Genomic DNA, 25,499 nt, shown 5'->3' on the forward strand with positions numbered 1-25,499 from the left:
TTTCCAATACTTCGAAAATGTTATATGCTTGCTTGACAACAAATTTGGTTAGAAATAGGGAACACAAGTGTGTAAACTATGCATATTACAATTATCGCTGCGCGCTTTGAAATTCGATTCTCGAATTGTTCAAGCATAACGCCTGAATCAAGGGGAAAACAATACAATCAAAATTAATATATGGAAATGATTAATTTAAAATTCCTAGTAAATGTTAAACATCCAAAATTCTTTTCAAATGCCGTTATATTTTTTGTTGTCAAATAAATTTTTTTTGAATTTAGCGACCCCCCAAAATTTCTTCGCGACTTGCGTACCATTGCCATAATAACGCTTTGTATTCATGTAAACCTGATTAATTCTGAAGTGGTTTAAATTCTGTCAGAAACAGTACAAGTGATCTATTTTTCAATTGCATTTGGAAAAAATGATTTCAGACTTGTTTTCAACTGCATGTAACAGAGTATTATCAGAATTACGGGAAAGTGCGACTGTGAAAATGGATAAACATCAGCTGTCCAATGTGAAAAATAATGTTATCATTTGGATATTGTTATCGAATTGCAGAACGCCCTTCAGTTTGTATACGAAAACATGGAAAATGCATCGCTTATTGTGATCAACAGTTCGGTTAATACGATCCAAATATTACAAATACATTTTTTTAAACAAGGTTTCTTTTAAATTTTAATATGGTATATCAATAGAGTTTATGGATGGACATGGGTCAAGTGGAATAGCGACACATTCTACAGGATATTAGATGAATATGCGTTTAGACTAACATATAATATAACATCTTTCATATATTCCAAAACGAAAAAAGACTTTCGGCCCGCCGCGTATTTAGAGTGCCCCCCATGCCGCACAGACACTATACATTTACAAACATCCATGCAGTCTCCGGGATTCGAGCGCGAGTCTTTCGGTACGGTACTCAGAGTCACTAATCACTATCCCGGTTGGAAAAATGTGATCACATTTAATGGAGTCTTGGTGTATCACGATGGAACGGTGTTTGGACACAACAGGGTGCCCAGGCACAGTCGCCTTAACCCTTCTACAACAAGTAAAAAATTCCTAAATAGTGCACGAAATAACTAGAGCAACGCATATAATTTATATGTATATTTGTATCTAATTTAATTCTTGCTTTTAATTTATTCCTTTTACAATTGAAATTTTGTTATTCATGATTTAATTCCAGTCCCCGTTAAACATTTTTAACAATTTTCATTCAAGTTGCTTAAAAACATCTTTCGAAATAGAACTTACTAAGTATGGATTCACTCTTTTCAGATAAATCTACTATAATTAATCTTAGAAGATAAATATAATCAATATTATTTAGTAAATAAATTATATATATATATATATATATATATATATATATATGGATATGGTATGTGTGTGTGAGAGAGAGAGAACACGTTTTAATTCTAGTTTGCAGTACATACGGGATTCGGCGGCATTATGTGTCATTTTGGTGTTGGCGACGATTTTTAAAGTCGCGTCAAATGCTGTTCCGTATACTAGGATTTTACCTAGAACAGGGTTTCTTAAACTGTAGGTCACGACTCCCGTGTTGGTCGCGGGACCTGCAGTAGGATGTTGCCAAAATTTTAGCAGTTTTGATATTTCTTTAACTTAATATAATAATTTTACAGTTATCAAATATTTTTACACAATGTATCTGAAAATAAAAAAAGCTAGACAATACAGACAAAGGGAAAAACGAAAACGTTTCGACGCATTCTTTTTATAATATAAACGTTCATTTTCCTTGCTTTGTACGTGAAGCTGTCATTTCGTTTGTTACATATTTAAAAATTTCACATCGTTCTATGTCTTAAAATTAGAAATTAAAGGGAATGACCTGAAACTGCAATAGTATATTACAGTACAAGTGAAAAAAATTGAGAGTTTCGCTCACGCGTGTGTCTTATTTGCGCAATACTTATGGAGTCCCACAAAATTTGTGTAAATATTACGGGGTCCTGAGGTTTAAATGAAAGTTTATTGCAAGGTGGTAGTAGAAAGTTTTCCCTGCCATTTATATAACCGTACTTGCTACAATAAGATATTCCGCCTCTCCCGAGTAGCTAGTCAAATTATTTCGTTTGTCTAAAACTGAAGTGAAACTCATTTCAATTTAAATCTGACAGTTTTCGGAAGCGAAGTGTTTGTTTTAGACTAAAAAAATCACCAGCATTAATTGAAATGGTAACAAAGGATTCGAATTTGCAATGACCAATGCCTTTATCCCCACATCATCAAAGAATTATTTTTATCGCCAAAAAGAGGGTTCCGCAAAGAGGTAAAATTTAGTGCCAAATGTTAAATTTAACAAGAGTAACTGCCTTCTACAGTGAAAAAAAGGTAAAAACACTGAAGGACTTAATTTAGTAAATTTTTTTGTGTCAAAAAAGGGCCAGAATCAATTTTGTGAGGGGTTACATCATGAATTTTGACAAGCATCGACGTTTCCTTGATCAGTGGTTGTTAACAAGAGCAGAGTGAAAACGCTCGAACTTTATGTCGCCAAGTGCTTCGGGTCTGGGAGGGGGCCGAAATTTACAATTAGCAAACGGTGCAAATCCATCCAATGAAATTTTAGTGTAATTTTTAACTGATTTTTCTGATTGGCTAGAAAGGGCACATGACCGTTCGCCACTGACTTCGCGACGAAGTGCAAAAGCTTTACGGCTCATACTAAGGCTATACTAAGGTTTAGAGGAGCCTTAGCTCATACTAGACTTTAACTTTGTTGGATCTAGGTGCTATTCTTGCGATTATAAATTCTCTATATATTTTTCATTGTCTAATTTGATCTAATTTTCTAATTCTTTTTAAGATCTTTAATAGCTTTCTGTTTGATATATTTTTTGTATAATTTTCTAATTCTTTTTAAGATATTTAATCTTAAATATCTTTGTATTTTTGATTTTTTTTAATATAATTTTCTAATTCTTTTTAAGAATCTTTAATATTTTTGTATTTGATATATTTTTTATAAATTTTCTAATTCCTTTTTCAGATATTTTATCTTTGTATTTGATATATTTTTTTATATAATTTTCTAATTCTTTTTCAGATATTTAAGCTTTAATATCTTCGTACATAACTAACCTTACTAACAGTTGTATATAAATACTAATTTTTCTTACTAACTATTAACATTTGTATATAATATTTTTGTAAATAATCTTTGTAATAAATACTTTTTTTCTTGCCATTAAAATTTTTGTATTGTAGTATATATATTGTAATTTACTTGTGTAATAAAAAGAAAAATTTCTGAAATGGAGTCCGAGCCTTTCAGCTCCAGGTAATGTATATTTTCGTATTTATATTGTTTTATTTATTTTTTAGCACTTCACTCGGTTTGTCGGTACTACCAATGTCCCGGTTAAATCTTTGTTGATGAAAATTAAATTATCTGCATTAAGTTTTTCATAATAAACTGTAGTTAAATTCTTTTAATGTATTGCATCAGTCTATTCTATTGGTTATCTATTTAATTAAGTGTTAATATTTGTGTTTAATTTTTTACATCAGTAATTGTTACTTAACGAAAGTTCATCCACTCATTAGTATGTACATGATTATTAATTTTATTTTCATCGTATTTAAAAGTACAGTTGGCGTCGTTTGATTTGCGTAACGTTTGTCTAGAGCTATTTTGTTAACTATATATATCGTTGAGCATAGCAGCAGAATTCAATTAATTTACTATAAATATAACTATAAACGGATAAATCGATGCTTTCACAGTATATTAGGAAAAGGAAACAATTGGTTTAATCCTCTGTTTGAAACAACGCAGCAAATATAAAATTAGGGTGTGAAGTGCAGAATCGCCCACTTATTTGGCGCTTTTTACAAGAGTAAGAAAAACTGGATTTTTGTCAATTTCCTTTGACTTTTTTACATCAATGTGTACTTGAACAACGGAAGATGCACATTGCCGATATTGTGCAATTCTCTGATGTTTTTTTAAGTGAAAATACGTCGATGTGTTACCGGATAGGGTAAATCATCTTTATATGTCACAAATTTCATTTACATGATCAGCGCAAACTGATGCAAAACGGTGATATACAATCTTTTCTAAATTTGAAAAACTGAGATTTTAGTTGGAAAATGAGCTAGACAAGTTAAGGTACTGCTAAAATGCAGCTTTGTATTAACAAAACACAGAATCACAATGAACAGTATTTCGATAGACTTGCTTTCGATCGAATTTCGGATCCTTTAAATTCGGTGATATCGGAAAAGCTGTGATAGAAGTGGCGGTACGCCTCAATGCCGTATAGGCTATCTATCTTGTCCGGAAAAGGTCTAATATTTTTTGCCGATTTGAATATTTTTTTTAAAGTTTGTTCAGCATATTGTGAATTTCAGAAATGTTGCATGAGTATATGAACACAAGATTCATGTAATGAGAAGTGCAGTGCATATGGATTGCTTTTGGAGCAAAAGCTTTAATCTGAGCTCCAATTCCCTTTTTTATCACGTTACCTGCTCCATCATAACTCATAGCTAATGTTGCTACCATCTAACCCGGATTTTGAAATTATTGAGATTATAGAATTATTATTGAGTGGACCTGTAATCTTAGCTAGTCTGAGAAAATGTAGGATGTCTTTCTTATCTAATATTTTTTGACTGTTCACAAATCATCTTGTACACCATCATAAAGTTTCCTTATTATTTGAAGTGACTTCATCAGTTATAATGGAATAAAAGTGAGCAATGGTATTGCTGTATGGGAAAAAAATTTCTTTACCTCTAGCACGCAAGGCTATTGGAAATTTTGAAGATAGGCCTTTTTTAAATATTTTTTTTATATAGCTGTTTACTTGAATTTTATGTGATTTATGTACGAAGAACAGGCTATTTGAGAATTAAAGGTAACACACAAAACATTAAAAGAATTCCCTTTGGGTGTAATATAAAATTTGAAATCTTTCAGCTTTTATTTTAATATTTTTAATTTTATATTTTTTTCTAAAGCACAAATGTGAATTACCCCAGAAGGGCTATTAGTTTCAAAATGGCATTTTGTGTCAAATCACTTTAAATGTCCGAAGCACTTTTCTAATTGTTGTCACCAAATATTATCACCCTGTATCATATTTCATGAAACTAAATAATGATAATTTGCATGAACATATGTATGTTTACGCATTGTTGAAAAACAATGTTACCTATAGTCATTAAATTTTGGATAACATAGTCCTCCACCCGAACATATAGGCACTTGGAAGACTGAATTTGGAATTAACATATTTTTATTATCTATTTTATACTTTGTAGAAATTTAACAAATTTTTGATTAAAAATCATAGTTTTAAAGTGAGCAGTGTAATTATTTTACATTTTGTAAAAATTTAACTAATTTTATATTGTAAACTGAAATTTAATAAAAGTAGTTAAATAAGAAATTAAAAGATCCAACTCAGTAAGTCAGAGCCGGAACAGCTAATGAAGGTTATGAGACTGTGATATTACTTTTGGTTTTGTGAAACGAAGGATTACTAGGATACTTTCAGATTGAAGTTCTGTAGAAACAAAAGTTTAAGTACCCTCCCCCTTTCTGAAGCTCTTTATTTGTTTATTGACTTTTGCTTATTAAAATGTCACTAAAGGAGATATGAGCAGAAAAACGTACATTCGGAGTTGCGATTCGTATGTTACGCTGTAAGAAAGAAACGTAGTGCCAGAGTGTCACTATGGTAAATAAATGTATTGAAAGTAAAAGTGTTATTTTCTGTAATGTGTGTGGTGTTATTTTATTGTGATATATAGCTATTCATGAGAAATAGAATAATTCAATTCAAGTGTGTTTGGTGAATTGAATTATTCTATTTCTCGTCAATAGCTATATATCGCAATAAAATAACACCACACACACATTACAGAAAATAACACTTTTACTTTCAATACATTTATTTTCCATGGCGACAGTCTAGCACTAGCTTTCTTTCTTACAGAGTAACATATGATTCGCAACTCCGAATGTGTACAACAAGAATCAAGTTTATCGAAAATATATTTCAGCGGCGATTCTAGTGGCGCATGCGCTATTAGACAAGATTCTGCTCTGTCGCCAAGTATTTCTCAGCTAATACAAAACAAAGCCACTGTACTGAAGATAACACAGTTCAGTGAAAGAGTCTCTAAATGTCAATTACATTTAATGTTGCTGACGCAGACTCATTTTGCGTAGGATGCATATTCATAAATCGTTTCAGATGAACATACACTTGTTCGTGGTGATTAGAGAACCTTTCTTCTAGTAATGAAAAGGCTAATTTATAATTAGAGTCAACTATGGATATTGACTGAACAATACGATTAGCATCTCCTCTTAGCTCAGATTTTAAGTACTGTAATTTGACCACATCTGTTAAATTAGGATTTGAATCAACACTGGCTAAAAAATATCTTTAAGTGAAAGCTACTCGTGTAAGTTACCCGAAAACGTTGGCAAAATAATTTTGGATAATTTAACATTGACCTAAGCATTCGTGAAAACCAAAGGTTCCTATTCAATTTCTTTGGAAAGCTTAGCTAATTTACGATTTAATTCGACTTCTACATCTAAGACAATATCGTCAATCTCTTCTTTCTCTTTTACATAAGCATCAATACAATCAAAAGTCTTTAATCCGGACTTGTCAGGACTTCAGCGATTCCAGATTATCGGTTTTCCCGGATTATAGATCATCAGTTTAAATCTGGTAAAATGGCATGCATAAATTATAAAATTAAAAATATAAAACCGTAATTTATGAAATAAAGAGCAATTATGATCTAAAGGGTATCAAAATTTACAAAAAAATCTTAATATTTATTTGTTTACTTTATTAAACATTTCTTTCAACCCGCGCATGCGTAAAGCATACATTATGCATAGAAATTAGAAAATTGCAACCAGAAAACTATTTGATGTGTATTCGTGATATTTATAATGACGAGGAATTTGATTTAAATCATATCAAAGAGGGAGCAAATCGAGATGAAATACTACATTTAATAAGGAATTATAAGCCGATTAAAATAAAAACATCTGCCATGAAGATGAGGATAGTGCTGAGAGATCAATTTCCAGTTCATTGCACGCCGTGACGTCCCCCCCCCGCAGAGCAGCTTGAAATTGATAAACAGATTTTGGAATGGTTAGAGAAACAAAGGATATGCCTTTATCCATTTTTTTGCAGCAATTCCACTTTTTGTTTGATGGACATCGAAACATGCTTTCCCTTTGTAGATTCTTTGCAGCTCCAGTATCGGAAATTGTGTTTGACATAATCGAAAGTTCCAACTTACTTTTATTAAATTGCTCTAATAGTCTAAAAGAAAATAATAAGCCGTATCCAATTAGAAGATTAAGGAACAACACAATCTGCAACATTAACTGAAATAGATTATTTTAGCTTAGCTTATACCGTCCGTTATACATTAAACGCGCATGCGTAAACGTATTATGCATATGCGTAAACGCATGCGCGGAAAATTTGTAGCTTTGAGGTCCGGATTATAGATCATTCCGGATTATGGATGTCCGGATTAAAGACTTTTGACTGCACTTTCTTCAATACATAACCCGAACAAAGAATCGAAATTGGAATTTATCTTTGTCTCGAACACTTTAAACTTATTCTTCAGCACTTCCAAATCACTTCTTTGGATATTTTTGTCGGCAACGTTTTGTTTTAACTTTGTTTTCAATGTATGTTTTTTCGCTGATATCTCCTTTAGTGACCTTTTAATTACCAAAAGTCAATAAACAAATAAAGAGCTTCAGAAAGAGGGATGGTACTTACTTTTTTGTTTCTACAGAACTTCAATCTGAAAGTATCCTATGTAATTCTTCATTTCACAAAACCGAAAGTAATATCACAGTCTCATAAACTTCATTAGCTGTTCCGGCTCTGACCGCCTAAACAATTAATTAAACAACGTTGAACAATTTAATTAATTGTAACAAATTGCCTCAGGCTCTTTTATAAGTATTAGTTTATGTTTTATAAAAATTTAGCAAATTTTTGATTAAGAAACATATTTTTAAGGCAAGCAGTGTAATTAATAAAACATTTGTATTTTAAGTGTGCAAGACAGTCTGTCTGAAATTGTAGCTTTTAAATACTTTTAGTCCAAAGTAGCATTAGCCCAAACATCTAATGATTGTCTGTAAATGAAAAAAATTGCCCGTTTGGACCTAATTTTTATCCTATAAAATCTGAGATTGTTTTCATTATTTATTTGAGGGGTACTGAACCCAAGGTTTGCATAACTTTTCAACCACAAGGTTTGTGCTTACATTATTTTCTTATTTTTTATAAAAAGTTTTAGAAAAGTATTTAAAATAAATGGATCTTATATCGAGTTAAAGAAAGTGCTTACAGATTGTATTTTTTAAATAAGCTAATTATCTTTAAGATAAATGCTATTATTTTTTTATGATGACAATAATAGGAAAATAAGGGGAATAAAGTCTCCTGAATATTTCTTTTTGCAGAGTTATTTATATTAAAATAAATTTCATAATCCTTAATTTTATTTGCATGAATTTCACATATTTCATAAAAAAACAGATGCATATTTGTATCCTATAAAATAATTTGTTAAAATTCTACAGGATATTTGAGTGGGCTTCCCAGACACTGTTATTTCATAAAATAACAAGCAAATATTTATATTGTATACATCAATGCCTTTAAAGATTACGTTATTTCATGTAATTGTAAGATACCTGTTTAAGTATTTATTCCATGCTAAAAGAAATTATTTGTAAATTAGGTGATATTAATTTCTTTAAAAGTAATTCATGGGTTCAGTGCAAATTGCATTTTATTTTATAGAAGAAATTTTGTTTCACAAACTTTTTGCATACACAATGCTTTCGGTCGAAGGCTTCTTAGTATTTTTCGGTTTCGGCACGAAAATCGCCTACAGGTCGGCAGATAGTGTGGCTGGATACGAGGTTTTTATTTATGAACCTCGCGCTGTAACATCTTTCTCTATTGATTGCTATTTCCCTACTGCCAGTTGCCGCATTCATTCGAAACCATTTCGTATTTATCAAAATCTGACAAGAATATTCTGCGTGTCGTGATTTGGAAAGCCATCTTTCAATACGAAATAATCCGTAGATACACCTAGAAGATTAAAGGTGCCATTTAGTTGTTGAGTTATCGATGAAATGGTTTCATTTCATGGTTCTTGGACTATAGTTTAAGCCTAATTTTCTATCACGAATGAGGCCCACCAGCGGCCGAGCGGTCGAGTCGCCGAACGCTGGTAGTCGGTCCGAGGTTCGAATCCCAGGAACGGGCTGGGCGTTTTCATGGTTTTCCCCATGTGTAATGTGTATACAAGCCAGTTTCCCTTAGAAAGTGCTCCACAAAGGCACAGGCAGATAGCCCTTGAGGCTTTGTCATAATCACACACAATCATGAATGATGCCTTTTCTTTGTCAAAATTTTATTGCAAATTTTTCATCTCTGGCAATTTCTAAATAGATAGATTCGATGCACTTTTAAAAAGTTTAAAAAGTATACCAGTATTTCAGTGGTAAATTAAAATTTAGAGCTATCTAAATTTATGTGCAGTCATAATTCACTTGCATTTAGAAGTATCTAAATTTATGTGATGTCAATTTATGATTTAAATGGATGTGTGTGCCAAGTTTGGTGCTTTTATGCATGTACTGTCACTGTGGTTTATTATGGTCTCGGTAATAAAATTGTACCTATTTTTGTTTATTATAGGAATGCGAAGCGCCCAAGAAGAGGATGTGAGCAAACAAGCCCTGTGGATGTGGAGGCTGAGAGGTAAGATACCAATTTTTTCTCTTGGCTTCTTTTTTTTGTTATTGTTGCTTCTTTGTCTTTGAGTATGGTAGTAAAGTCATGCTGCGATAATGATGTTAATGTCACACTGCGACTTTTGTATAACTTCACAAAGTGACATAAATTTAATTGCTTTAAAGCAGCGGTTCTCAACCTTTTGACTAACACATACCATCTAAACAAAAATTTAAAAACCTTAGTACAACCAGTATAATTATTGTACATTTTATAATACTTATTCAGTTTCTCAATATAAATAGAAAAAATAAATGTTTTGCCATTTGCACAAGCTATTGGCTATCTGTATTAAATAGGCACACATAAAAAATATTAATTAAGAATTGGTTACCATTTTAATTATCAAAATTTAAGTTATATACTTAAATTTAGTGTAAAATTTGGGCCTGTTTAAGAGAGATCAATTTCTTTGTCTGGTCTTATTTCACTTAGCTTTAAGTGTGATCCACTTTTAATTTTATTCTGTATTCATTTTTCAAATAAAACATGGAAGAAAATCCTTGTTCACACAAATAGGTTGTGCGAAAAGGCAATAAAAATTTAGCTTTATTTGAAATGCCTTTAAATTCTTTTTTTCGGTGTAGCCAAAAGTTGTTATTTATGAAATCTTCAGTGGAAGTGCAATCACAGGAATTTTCTAACAATTGTTCTTTTTTTCTTCATAGAATTTTTGAACTTTGTTTCTTTGCCTACCACCTATTTTTTATCTTGTGTACCACCTGTTGAGAATTGCTGCTTTAAAGATCTGTGTGGGTGTCGCACAGTGTTACATTAGTTTAATCAGTATAATGTCGCAATAGCAGTATTTCAGACATCTCCTCCAGTAAAACTGATAACAGCAGAAAAGTGTTTTATTGATCCAGTAAGAAGTTACTCTTCCAGTTATTAAAATCTTACTGGAATCTTTGGAATTTTTTAATTATTGAATATAGTCATCACAATCATATCAGATTTCCTCAGTGATTATTGTTATATCTCATTGTATTGAAATTATATAACAGATGCATTTATGATTAATTTACATTTTTATGTAAAACTTTGCTCTCATAAATTGCTATAAAACTATATGCTCATAGTTTTTGTGTATCACTTTTGTGTACTTGCGTGTATTGCTATAAAACATATGCTAATAGTTTTTGTGCAAATAAAACTTACATTTCTTCATTCAAATATTTAGTATAGCCAATAACTACAGTGAGCATAGTTATGTGAATGAAATTAAGCATATAAAACAATTTGTTTTCCAATAAATGTAAGAAAGTTTTAAATAGCAAATTTTCTAGTGTATAAGACGCACTTTTTTTCTTTGAAAATAAGTCGGGAAAAAAAGGAGGTGCATCTTGTATGTCGATACTCAGTTTTTGATTGCATTAATTTCTGGAAATTTCCTCTTTTTTTGGAGTTATGTGATTTTTTTCTTGTTTCCTTGCGATGTGTGGGAATATTACAGTTACGGAGAGCTTAGTAAATGTGCATCTGGCATGAAAACTGCAATTTTTGCGAACGACTTTTAAGTGTGGGAAATTTCAACTGTTTGGTGTTTCTTAAGTTTGTTGGCAAATTATGGTTCAAAAACAATGTTGAAATTGCTGTAACAAAGCATGCAAGCTGGATGCAGGCTTCAAATTTTGAGGTTACACCATCAAGAAGAAGGGGAAGGCCTAACATTTGGAAAGTTTGTGAATGGGTCAAAGCATCTTGGGATGCTGTGAAAACAGAGGCAGAGGTTAAATCATGTATGAAGTGTGGCATTATTAATACACTGGATGGTACAGAGGACAATCTGTTGTATAAGGACTCGAATGCTGATTTAGGAGAGGTTTCAAGTGACTTTTCATTTAGCTATGGTGATGAGTGTTTAGGTTTTGATGAAGAAAATTAAAAGCTCTTCCCCAGATGAATTGTGGGTATAAAGTATTACTTTGTATTTATATTTAAAATACTGTAAATTCATTATAATGAAATGTGTATAAAAAAAGGGGGATGTGCCTTATGCGCCTGCAAATACGGTAATAAAGATATAAAAATATCCATTCACTTAAGAGAAACTTAAATTCATTTCCTGCAAAAATTTTAAAAGATTCTTTTAATATATTTAATGCAGCCTTTTCTTAATTAATAAGAAGTTAATATTGTTAATAACATATTTTATTTATATCGGCAATTCTGTCAATGTATACATGTTTTTCGAATGGCCTTTCATCGAATTTTACAAAATATGACTCGTATTCATAATATAAGTTTACAATGTCTCCTTCAGCCTCATGAAATTAAACAAAATATGCATTATTATTATAAAAAATTATAATGCTATTATATGCATTGAGATGAGCAGTGACTGGCAAGAGTTTTAAAGCTATTTATTAAATTTTAAATTACTTTAAAATTGAAAGAAAGCTCCAAATTTTTAAATAGGTACTAAACATTTTGATGATTGTTTGATTTACTATTTTGAAGCTTTATTATTTATCATTTATACTTTTATTATTTTTGAAACTCGGACGCTTCCAAACATATGAATTTATAATACTTACAATTCAGTAAAAACAAATACAAACTTAAAATTTTAGATTCTAAGCTTTCAAGACAGCTTCTGTACACAAAAGTACTCGCTGTTATACACTCATGTCCATAAATTAAGGATAATGCAAAATCAGGCAAAGGAAAAGTTAGAAGCAAAACAAATTTGACTTATTTGTAAAGCTTATTTATTAAACAAAATTTAAAGAGCAAAAACAGATGCTATATGTTTGATATTATTAAAAAAATTAGCGATTTTTTTTCTCCCTGGAGCAAATTACCAAAAAAAAAAAAAAAAAAAAAAAAAAAAAAAATATTTACAAAAAACCAATATTACATGGTTGGTTTGATTGTTAATACATTGTATGTCTCCCAGACGATGCAATACAGTCCGTACAATGCCTAGGCATCTGAGTATCAAATTATCGATCTGATCTTGGGGGATATCACATCACTCAAAAAGCAATGCACTCCGAAGTTCTGGTACACATGTAGAAGGAGGTTGACGGGCTGCAACTCGTCGGCCAAGCATGTCCCACACGTGTTCTACTGGTTCAAGTCTGGTGAGAATGCTGGCCAGTCTGTACGGGTGATATCCTCCGATTGAAGGCATTCGCTTACGATATTTGCACGGTGAGGACTGGCGTTGTCATCCATAAACAAATTGTGTGCCCATGGCACCCCGAAACAAATGTACATGTTGTTCCAGAATGACGTCCCGATAGATATGGCTTGTCATGATTCCAATTTGAACATGAAGGTCAGTTCTGGAACCCAGAATAATTCCACCCCAAACGAGCACTCCTACACCACCGTAACGGTGTCGTTCAATGATGCTTTCTTGGTGGTAACGAATACCTGGAGCTCTCCATATGAAAGTCCGGCGAGAATCAGACTGCAAGCTAAACCTGGACTCGTCGGAAAACATCACACAAGCCCACTGTTGCGGTGTCCACAGTGCATGCTCTCTACTCCAGGCTAACCGCAGGCGACAGTGAGTTGCAGTAAGTGGAACGCATCTGACAGGTCTACGAACATATAAACCAATCTGCCCTAAGCGTCTGTACACGGTCTGCCTTGAAATTGTCGTACCAGTGGCTGAAGAGAGCTGACGAGGCAGGTCTCAGGCTGTGCTCCACCTGTTTGTTTTGGCAGTAACTGCCAAATACCGGTCCTTATTCGGCGCTGTAACTCTGGGGCGACCTGTGCTGTAACGTCTACTCACATTACCATCATCTGGGAATCGTTGCCAAAGCCTGGAGATGACACTCTGGGCAATTCCAAGTTTGTCTGATACTTCCAGTTGGGTACGCCCACATTCCAGACGGCCGATAATTCTACCACGTAAAAAATCATCCAAATGCGTCCTTTGTCGGTTATTGCACTGAAATGCTTATAAAGCCCCTGCGAACTATTTGGTTATTGCACTGAAATGCTTATAAAGTGCCTGCGAACAATTTTACTTCTTTGCCTGTATTCGTTATGTATCACTTTCTTACATTCTCGTCATTGTGAAGTACCATCGGTGTCATCTGGTTACTTCCTAAAATTTGCATATGATTCTTGAAGATGTGTGTTGTGATGTTACAGGTGATATTTTAGTATATTTTAGAGTTCGATTTCCGCGTGACTCCGAATTATCCTTAATTTATGGACATGAGTGTAGTAGCAACTTTGTTGCAGCATATTTTGGGTGCCCCCATGCTGCACAGACACTATACATTTACCACCCACCAACCTTTTTGAGATTAACTGTTATAGTAGCACCTTTCTTTTCAATTGTTGCAGGGAGATGAGTTTGCACTATCTCTAAAAAATACATTAAATGGAAAATTTACTTGTGAATTTTTAATTATAATTACTGCATATTTAAACAGAAAGTCAATTAATTAAAAACCATAACATTTTTGCGATGCAACTATCACACGGAGGACGAGTCCAAGGATTTTCAAGTTCTCTTTCCCTACGATCAGCTTCTTGAAAGAACTTTTCGGCTTGCAGCATATTTTGGGTGCCCCCATGATGCACAGACACTATGCATTTACAACCCCCGAACCTTTTTCGAGATTCGAACCCGAGTGCTTTGGTACGGCAGTCGGCCTGATCGAGCGGTAAAATATAATGTAAAAGAACAAAGCTTTACTTAATTTAGCTCAATTACTGACAAATGGATAGATAACAAACTAAGTAACAATACATCATAAAAATTAAATAGCAGAACAAATGAGGATTAAACATCATTTTAAGAATAAAAAAAAGTTAGACATTTTAAATAACATTTTAAACATTTGCGATCAGATAAAACTGCTATTTTATGTTGTCTTCTAATTCATTTAAAGTCTTCTTGACATAACAGGTTCATACACTAAATATATTACTCTTCCTTCATGCATTGGGATATCTTTCCAGATGCTAATATCTACCTGCTTTATTTCTTCTGGGATGGTCACATATGCATTTAGTAGCACTATGCACTATTCATGGAAGTCTGGTTTTATTTTATTCGATTTTTTGAATAATTAAGATTTGACTCAGGCTGAGAGCTACGGGTGCTGGGTGTGACTTAATTTGGCAGATTTCATATTATACGTAATGTAAGTTATCAAGATATTTTGTAAATGATGATGTACATAAAAATATATTTATAAATGTTGACTTATGTAAAATAACCTATGATAACTTCAGGGATTTAAATGCCCCCCTTTTTTTTTCACTTACCCAACTGTACTCTTCGGCTAGCGTGTCCGACATCACTTCAAAATATTTGTTACGATTACTATTAATATGTTTACGTTAGTCTCCTTTAACATTAATATGTTTCAATTCATTGACCTAAATAAATAAATATATAAATAAAAATTGACTTTAATCTATAAATGCATAACCAACAAGATTTCTTATTCTATCATTTAAGAAAATTATTTCAACTTCACAGAACACTCAAGAAATCTAACTTTCCTCAAAATAAAATGCAAATGTAATGGAAACTTATTTATAAAATCATAACGTTTTCATTGCTTTGAGTTCCATATTTGTATTTTAGTACATTTTATGCAGTTAGTTTTTATATAAAGAAAATAAGATAATACTGAAATAGAAAATTTCATTTAAGCAAAAACGTAACAGAAATTACTTTATAAAATGAAAATGTGTGCAAAAAGTAAACAAAATAAAATAAAATAAAAAAAAACTATTAGGATTAATGTAAAATATTATTTTACAATACCACAGAAGCTATGTTGTTGAGAAACATTCTCTCTAAAAATTGAAGTTCTAATTCAGTTTTTAATTGGAATGTATTTAATTCTGAATTTTTCGGTTGATTGCACAGTTAGGAGTTTTCAGCAACTCCACCTTTTCTTGCAATATTTGTAATCTACTTGATAAAGAATTTAAATTTTTTAAGATTAGATGTTGAAGTTCTGCGGAAGAGAAAAGGTCAGGGTATTACATATTTAATTCAGAAGTCAAACAACAAAAATCAGCGTTATATTTACAAAATTTTCACAGTGACTGTTTACTGTGAAAATTTTGTAAATATAACGCTGATTTTTGTTGTTTGACTTCTGAATTAGTATTTATTCGGCATGTTATTGTGTCTTTATTACATAATTATTCTAAAAACCTGAAAACAGAACACTTTTAAAAAATTGACTATTGGCAAATTCAGAAAGTTACTGTTAAAAAATTTCCAGCTGCGGTAAGATAGATTTCCCACAAAGCAGGTTTAGGATTTGCTAGATTTGGCGAGAAATCACCCATTTGGCAACATCTTTCAGCGAAATTGGCAATATGCCGTAGACGGATGGAGAACCATTTAGAACGAGTTCTTACTGGTTTGACTTAGAATGTTCTCGAATGCATGCTAAAAGCTATATAAACCCTGCCTGTATGCGGAGTAGCAGTAGTATCTCGAGTCTATCGAGTTGATTTTCAGTCTAGTATTGAGTTGATTGGGGAGTGCGTAGAGAGAGTCTCTTAATGTATCGCGAGTTAGTGCATCATAGAGTCTTATCTTGGAGTGTGTTGAGCTCCAAGAACGATTGAACTGAGTCAGAAGCTGTATTCTAGTGCTTATTGTGGAGTGCATCGCGAGTTGTAGCGTCGAGAATCTCGACAGTACGTCGAGTTCTGAGAAGACTGAACCTAGTCGGGAGCTGTACTCTAGCACTTTGCTGTGAAGCTGTCTTCACTGTTACAGCCTAAAGGCTCTGTTGCTGATTGTTTCAATGTGCTAGTCGCAGTTTTTGGACGACTGTAAACATGTTTTTGGAGATGTCCTGAATAATACTGGCAAATACATTGTGTGTTTATTAAGTGTCATCGTTAATCACTCCAAATTGCATGAACCTGTACAGGAATGCAACAGTACGAAACCTTTATTGGGTCTTTCTGATGAGCCTGCTTTTGGAGTATTAGTCCTCAGATTTGCAGTGAGGACTAGCTAAAACAGATGCAGAAAATTCTGGTTGAAAATATTTTCCTTGTGTGCACTCTGGTAGCAATGGCAAGCACAGCTCTGCTAGCTTTTTTACTATAGTACTTTTTTATTGTTTTTTACTTGTTTACTTTTTTTACTCATCTGAAGAATCGGAGAATTTAAATCGCTGGTGTTTTTTTTTTTTTTTTTTTTTTTGTTGTTGTTGTTTCCGCACCAAATTCTGCACTTTTCGATGTCTGAAAACTTCATAGCCAACTTTAACTTTTCTATGCCTTTTTCACTGAAAATTTTAAATTTCCGTTATCACTCATAAACAATAATTTAACATAAAGCAAAAAGAATGAATTAAATAATCGTTTAATGTTAGATTAAACATCTAAATGTTCTAGCAGCATTTATTTGCTCATGTATAATTATCGAAATATTTGATGTAAAATTAAATTAACAGTCATGGCTACATTATTTTATAAAATTCTGCAAATTTCAGATATTTTGCAACAATTTATTCAATAAATAAATCAAATAGAATTTTTATGGGTTCGAATTGTAGAATTATACTATTTCATTATTTTTCCACTGCAAAATTAAGGTGACCGAATAGATTTTGAGAGCATCAAATTTGTATAAAAAAAATGCAGTTAAATGTTAAAGCAAATATATATTATATCCTGATATGATTGTTAATTTTTGAATTTTTTAATACATGCATTCCTATTTTTAAACAACTAGTCTGGTAATTAAAATAATGTTAAGATTCAAAAACCAAACTACCAACTCGTACTAATAATTTATGGATAAAAGTACTAAAAATGGAGATGTTACTATATTTTAAAAATATTTTGGTACTGATGTCATTCATAACAGCATTTTCCATGTTCTATTCAGCTTTCTAAATTATACAGTGAGAAAAATGAGCAACAAGAACACATAATTATAGAAAATATCATACTTGTCGATGCAAAAATTTAGAGAACCCGGTGAAATTGCCAAAGTTCTCAATAATCTGGGGCTTGATGTGATGCAATCATTTTGTTCAGTTTGATTCATTTTTTCATATTACATATGTCATTTATCCATATCAGCCCAAAACCAAGAATTTGGCACCGTTTGTACACCTTCATCAAATTCAGCAATGTAAAAGAAACTCTTGAAAAGCTAAAATAATTATTTTAGGTATTTTAGGTAAATTTAAAATAGATCAAGTCTTAAAATAAATAAAAAAGCACTATTTCATTCAAAATATTTCAGGTTCAAAGCATAAGTTTAGAGAAGAACAATTTACAAATAGATTTGAGTTTTAATACAATTTATTCCTGTGTTCTTATTAAATACGCATTACTGTTCTTTTTTAATCGATACAGATTTAAGTTTTGGTAGAGGGATAATTTTTTTTTACTTTGGTGTAATAAAGGCGTTTCTTCGAAAACATAAATTGGAAGAAATATTCTTGATGAATACTTACAAAATAATCTCTCTCTCTCTTTATTTATTTATTTATTTATTTTTAAATCTTAAATGATCATAAACAGCGTTTTTGTTAAAAATGCTATCTGTAAAATTTTCTTTAGTAAACACCAGCAAAATGGAAACTGCCCTAACATAATTAGAATTTTATTTATTTTATTAATGTATGTATAATGATGTATCTAAGTATGAAATCAATAAAAAATCAGCTTGCCATTTAAAAAAAAGCCTTGCTTTTATCAATTAACCCAAGTACATTTAGAAACAAATTTAATTGGTTTAATTATTCAGAGACTACTTTTAAGGAATGACTATATAGAAAATATTTCATATGAAATAAAGTTGCAACACTTAACTAATAGGATCACGTTCATTATTCTTTGCAGAACTTTATTGACATAGCTAATTTTATCTGCATATACATGTTTATGAATTAAATGTATATTCAACTGAGTAAAAGGAAATAATTATTTAATTTAAATTTTGTATATTTTGCTCTTTAAACAACCTGTTATTAGTAGTATATTCTGAGGCAGGAAAGTGATGTTCTATTTTTATTGCATTGCATGATTATTTTCGTGTTATTTAAAAAAACATTAGCAAGCCTTGTGAAAACATAATCGAGTATATTTAGTTATCAATTAAATAAATTACATCATCAATTAAATAAATTACACAGACATCAGAAGTATGCAACCTGATAATGTAATGAAAGTATGTAGCATTTATGAAAAATTGTGGCTCGAATTGAAAGAACAGGAAATTTCTACAAATATTCTCATATTTAGAGTTGATTTTGGACTGACATCACTTTCATGAATTATTAGTTTTTTCTTCTTGATTGGTATGATGTCTCTTTCATCACTTGAGTATTCGTGATACGATTCTGCTTCAATAGATGATAAATTAGGGGAGATCTCACATCGACTAGACTTCATGATGAAATCCATAATTAACAATTGCCTGTTGTTTTTTTGTCCCCCTAAATCTTTTTAAACATCCGTATATAGATTTAAACACTTATTAAGCTCCCCTTGGAATCGGAGATTTCATTCGACATTTGTGTCATATTGTAAAAAATGATTACCTAATTTTCTTCCCAATTCAAGTCCTACACTGATGACTTTAGCTGTGAATGCAGCTGGTTCAGATTGGTCTTCATCATGTTTATTTGTTTCATGAATCATGTTAACTAACTCATCCTCATTTAGTTCTTCATCAACCATTATTCCTTTAATATATGCTTGAGCTAAATCCTCAAAACCTTCTCCTACTACAGTTTGAGCCAATTTAGTGATCTGAGAATATTCACACTCTAATGGTAATCTATCATTCTCATCTTTAGCAACATCCAGCGTATTGCTTTCCAGCATGCGTTGAGCATTGATTGTTTAATCTGAGTATATGACAGTCCAACACAATCTAAGATTGTAAATTTCTTCCAAGCATCCATAAGAGTAAGATTCATTATTCTCCATTTTTTCTAAAATATACCTAAAGGTTTGTTTGATATACACAATGTTGTAAAAGCCAGAAAATATTACTTGATTCAATGGCTGTAATAAAGAAGTTGTATTTTTTGGGCAAAAAGACTATTTCTACTTTTTTGTGTTGTAAATTTTGAAGATGACCAGGTGCATTATCTATTAAAAGAAGAGTCTTAAAAGGCAATCCTTTTTTACCTAAATAATTTTTGACATCTGGGACAAACATGGTAAGAAATCATTCATTGAACCTTATGGCAGTGACCCGTGCTTTCCTGTTAGGCATCCAATAAAAGGGAAGGTTATTTATATTTGTTCCTTTAAATGAACATGGTGTTTTTGATTTGTTAATAACCAATGGTTTCATTATATAATTGCCTGAAGCATTGCAACAGAAAAAAATTGTATGACTTTTCACTACCTTATGACCACTAGCTGATTTGCAAGGTACAGTCAAAAGTCGTTAATTCGGACACCTATAATCCGGAATGATCTATAATCCGGACTTCAAAGCTAAAAACTTTCTGCGCATGTGCCGCGTTAGCACATGCGCACAGGCGTTTTACGCGAGCGCGTAAGAACTTGACTACTGCGCATATGCGTGTGAGCAAGCGCAGAATACGTTTTCGCCTGCGCGTTTAATGTATAACGGACGGTGTAGGCTAAAATTATCTAATTATCTATTTCAGTTAATGTTAATGATTGCGTTGTTCCTTAATCTTCGAATAGGATCCCGCTTATTATTTTTTGCAGACTGTAAGAGCAATTTTATAAAAGTAAACTTGAACTTTCGATTATGTCAAATAGAATTTCCGATGCTGGAACTTCCAAAGAATCTACAAAACGAAAGTATGTTTCAATGTCCAACAAACAAAAAGTGAAATTGCTGAAAAAAATGGATAAAGACATGAAGAATGTGACAGAGAGGTTAGTGAAAACGAAAAAATTTCCATTGACCAGTTAGTCGGTATTCTCGGCACAGCAATTAACGGGACTTGAACAGCAGAACTTTTTAACTGAAAAGAAATTATGTCTGTTTATAGAATTAAAGAGAAAGTATTAGTATCACATAAAATGAAGCAACTTAAACAACTTACATTGAAAGAAATGTTTAATAAAGTAAACAAATAAATATTAAGCTTTTTTTTTTTGTAAATTTTGATACCCTTTAGATCATAATTGTTCTTTATTTCATAAATTACGGTTTCATATTTTTAATTTTAAAATTTCTGCATGCCATCTTACGAGATTTAAACTGATGATCTATAATCCGGAAAAATCGATAATCCGGAATCGCCGAAGTCCCGACGAGTCCGGATTAACGACTTTTGACTGTATATTTTTTTTTCAGAACAACGTAGACACGTCAGCATTGAAGATCTGATCAGAAATGTAGGAGATCGTGGCAATTGATTTCAGCAAATTTTGCTGGATATTGTTGTTACATTCGAATCAGCAGATGCACTTTCTCCTTTCAATCTTAGATTATGTAAAGAATGCCTTTGTTTAAATATTATTAAATCTCTCAAACCAACCATGACTTGTGGAAAAAGATACCTTTTTTTCATCTGACAAAGTCGATAGTGACCGATTCTTAAGTGCTTTATAAATTTTTAAAGCCTTGTTTCTAATAGCATCAGTATCAATTGGAATCCATTTTAAATTTTCGTCTTCTACCCATATCTAATTCTTTTTCTAGTAGAGTCTTCATTTTTTTTTTTAATTGTCCTTATTGTGGCTTCATTCATGGAGTAAAATTTAGCAACATTTGTTACTCCTTCTCTATTACATAGATGATCTAATATTTTAATTTTTGCTTCTAATTTCATTTTTGATTTTTTTTTAAAAATCGTTTTGGCATTATAATACTTTAAAAAATTTACATAAATTATAAAAAATGCCACAAAAACTATAAATGTTGAAAACTTGCTAGTAAACATTCAGATATGTAGATAAAAATGATGTAATCCTTGCTGCTAAAATACTGATACTGCATTAGTTCGCGTGAACCATATAATTTAAAATTTTACTGTTATGAAATACATATACATACTATTGAGATTCCCCTAACACGGGGAATCCCCATCCTTGTTGTTGCCACCAGTGTTACCAAAGAAATGAGATTAAAAAATGACTTCAAATGTATGTATTTGCATTTATGCAGCAAATACTATTTTACTAAGTTTTTGAAATCTGTTAATTTTTAAACTGTGTAAAACTGAAATCATGTAAAACAGGTAAGTACTGTATAAATCGAGGGATAGGTGTATTTCCACGAGATGTTAATACATCAGAACTTTAAATGTCTGTACATATATACTTGAAGATGAAATCCTGCAAAGTTGACAAATGTTTTTAGGAAAATGAAAATTAAAATGGAAATACAAATTTAAATTTCAATAAATTTGACTTTCTTATCGTCAAGACTGCACTTGCATTGTTTTAGAGTGGAATTCATACAGAAAAGCTTCTAATTTCAAAATTGTCGTGTAGTTTTTGTAGTAAAATATATTCCTGTTTCTAACTTTTCCAGGTCTAATAAAGAATACTGCTTTAACATATGGTTAAATAAAATGAAAAGGCATGATCTTTTGTAGTATTTGTAATAATTTGTCTGTCATGTTACCACAAGTTTTTGTTGGTGTTAATTGTTTTTTATTTTCATTTTTTACTTAGAATTGCAGAATTCCAGGTCTTTAAATTTCTAAAAGATAAGCAACAAAGCATAGTATTTAAGAAAAATTTTTATTATTTGCACTTCAAATGCCGCATATGTCAACTAAGTTTAAAGTTGTATATTTTAATACAGAATTAAAAAGAATTAACACCAACGTGCTGCTAATTTGTGTGTGTCCAGTGAATTAGAGGAAAGACCATTCTTAATGCCCATCAACCATGATTTACCAACAATGCGAGAAACAGGCCATCTTTGGAAATCAGAATTTATTTTAGCAACATAAACGTTATTTATACTAGATTTGCATTTGCTGTCATGTAAGTTTTTGATGGGCTTCTGAAACAAAATATTTGTTGGTGGTATGATGAAATAAAATATTTGATACTAATACTCTCCGACTGTCATCTAAAATCACACAATCGTTTCCTTTGTTGAAACAATTTATTGTGAATAGGTTTTCTTTTCCTTTTTTATTTGGACATCTGCAGCTTCATTTAGAGTATGCCCTTCCTCGATGAACTAATGTTCAGTTGTAGTGGGTTCCTGGGCATAGCCTTATCCCAGTGTAGTAAGTTAATACTTTTACGAATGTTAAAGAAATAATGTTGCTGAAGTTCGTAAAAATAAAAATTCGAAGAGCAGTTATGGCAGTGAAATGAAATGAAAGCAATTGTGACATTATAATCAGTAGTAATGGCAGAGTTTGCAGCAAATATAAGATGATGAGTTTTGAAGTTAAAACCTAGAGCTAGTTGGAGTGTGAGCAGCAGAGGCAATCGGGGGCGGAGAGAGAAGAAAAAGCCCTTTTCTTCTTTTTTCTTCCCCTCTCCTCGAGTATTCAAGGCTGAATGGTTCAGTAGTCAGGTGGTAGGCGGGAGCTTGTTGAACTTCTGTTGGCTGGCAGAGGAGTAATCCTATTGGGTGAAGTGTGATTTACAGTGTGCTACGGGGAAGGCCTAGGCTGTTTTCAATCCATACTCCTTTAGAAGGGTACAAAGACACACATCATTTCCAGGTTCCTGGGTTGTACCTTATCCTGTGTATAGCACGTGAAATACACTGGTGTGCAAAAATTAAGGACGAAGTCGAAAAATTAGCATATCAGCTGAACGAAGAGGCAGAGCGGACAGAAAGACCAATCCCGAGATTAAGTAAGGTGATCTACGGTAGCACTTGCGCAGATATGCAGGTAGACATAATGGGGGAGTGTCTGAGTTGTATAAAGCATGTTCTCGGTGAAAGATCAGTATTTCTGGCAAAGAGATTGCACACCGTATAGCAGTTAAAATCACACTGAGTTGCTGCCTCGGCGAGAAATGGCGAATAATCAATCTGTTAGATGACATCTGGATGCTTTTACCCGAGGTCATTGGGAAGTTGGAGGAAGGCCGCCGTGTGACAAGTGTGGCTGCAGAGATCGGAATTGCTCACAGCATCGTTTCACGACTTTGGAGACAATTTAAAACTACAGGAACAGCTATCCGGGGGTTTAGTAGTGGTCGTTCACGAGGAACCACACCTGCAGATGACCGGTATATTGCCTTACAGGCCAGAAGAAACAGGCGGCAGACAGCGGGAGAAATCGCTAGACACACGACGCAGGCGACTGGACGACAGATATCGCGTTTTACCGTGGCCAGAAGACTGCAGGGTGGTGGTCTGTTTGCACGACGCCCTGTACGGTGTGTACCTCTAACGCCTGCCCATCGGAGAAGGCGTTCTCTGTGGTGCCGGGAACACCGGAATTGGAGAGACAATGAATGGGGACGAGTACTCTTTACAGATGAGAGCAGATTCAGTCTGAGTAGCGATTCTCATCGCATACTCATCTGGAGAGAGCGGGGAAGCCGCAATAATCGATCGAACATCATTGAAAGGGACAGGTATGGAGGTGGCGGTGTTAACTTCCGAAGGTTTAGCAAGACGGATGTTGTCTGTTTTTGGTTATGAAAAGTATAAATTGTTAGTGTAACTAACTGTGCGTTCTGTGTCTGGGTGTGAGATGTTAATGTAAAACTGAGTAGCGTAGTGATCAGCTAGTGACTCAGCTTTCTCAGTTTCTGTGTATGTGATCCCAGAGGGGCCATTAAGGGGCAGAATATTTGTGTAGCATCTATTATATCTAGAAGCAGCTTTCCATATACATGATCATCAGTAGAGAGTGATTCTAAATATCTAGACCATTTGTTTTGTGCGTGTACTGACTTCCTGATTCAGCCGATTTAAAATTCTCTTAACTTCTGGGCATCTGGTCCTCTGCCATATTTTTCTAGCTCTCTTTCTGTTAGCTAAAAGTTCTCTAATAGCAGGATCTCTGGCCCTACCAGTCAACGGGACCGCCTTGCTATTTTTCAGAGCACGGTTAAGTGTGCTAGTAAAATCTTCGATAACTGCGTCTAACTCGTCTTCACTGTGTATCGCGGGTAACGGGTACTGAGTGTTGTTTAGAGCTACCCAGTTCATAATAAAGGCTCTTTTGTGTGATGTACTATAGCTACTGATATTCACCTCCATTAAAACAGGGTTATAATCAGAGAATAGTTCACGTAATCTTTCTATCCTTGATGGTTGATAAATATTTTTTAGCAGGAAAAATTCAATAATGCTTGCAGATCTATAGCATGTTGGGTAGGAGGGAGCTACAACAGTAAAGTTGGCCGTTGAGGCAAATTGATTAACAATGTGACCATTTGAATTATCATTTCTGCAGTTCCGATTTTTGTGGTGTGAGTTAAAGTCTCTACCTATGATAATTTTATTGTTTAGTTTGGATATAGCCATTAAATCGGCGAAAAATCCTTCTGTGGTTTACGGTTGAGTAACTAGATCGAGACGAACGTGATTGGTTGTAGAGTGTGTGGTATGATTATGATAGCTACCGCCTTCATGGCCGAAAGCTGTTGAACTGTGATTACAAAGTGAGAGATGGAGCGCTTAAGGATCCTCGTTAAGCGCTCCATCTCTCACTTATTTCAATTTTTTCCACCAGCATTTTTTGTGATTGGTTGAAATTCTTTCTTGTCTTCAATCCATAC

At 32.7% G+C, this 25,499-nt stretch overlaps 2 long non-coding RNA genes across 5 annotated transcripts in view; one reads left to right on the forward strand and one right to left on the reverse strand.

The window, feature by feature from the left end:
- The window catches only part of LOC146997304 (uncharacterized), an 87,137-nt gene that overhangs the window by 58,248 nt on the left and 3,390 nt on the right, over window positions 1-25,499 (reverse strand). For 2 of the 4 annotated variants that reach the window (XR_015041310.1, XR_015041311.1), the window contains exon 2: window positions 17,789-17,994. The exons of 1 other annotated variant lie outside the window; for it this stretch is intronic. This is a non-coding gene — a long non-coding RNA (uncharacterized LOC146997304). Of the gene's footprint in view, window positions 1-13,977; window positions 14,499-17,788; window positions 17,995-25,499 lie in introns of those variants that run through there. One more of the 4 variants, XR_015041313.1, reaches the window with a different exon arrangement.
- LOC146997305 (uncharacterized) overlaps window positions 1-25,499 on the forward strand; it is a 101,128-nt gene that overhangs the window by 53,430 nt on the left and 22,199 nt on the right. The window contains exon 2 of the long non-coding RNA XR_015041314.1: window positions 9,780-9,842. This is a non-coding gene — a long non-coding RNA (uncharacterized LOC146997305). The remainder of the gene's footprint in view (window positions 1-9,779; window positions 9,843-25,499) is intronic.

This window comes from Stegodyphus dumicola, chromosome 5 (assembly GCF_044657685.1).
Source record: "Stegodyphus dumicola isolate Sdum_Otavi_A_Nest chromosome 5, ASM4465768v1".
Lineage (NCBI taxonomy): Eukaryota > Metazoa > Arthropoda > Arachnida > Araneae > Eresidae > Stegodyphus > Stegodyphus dumicola.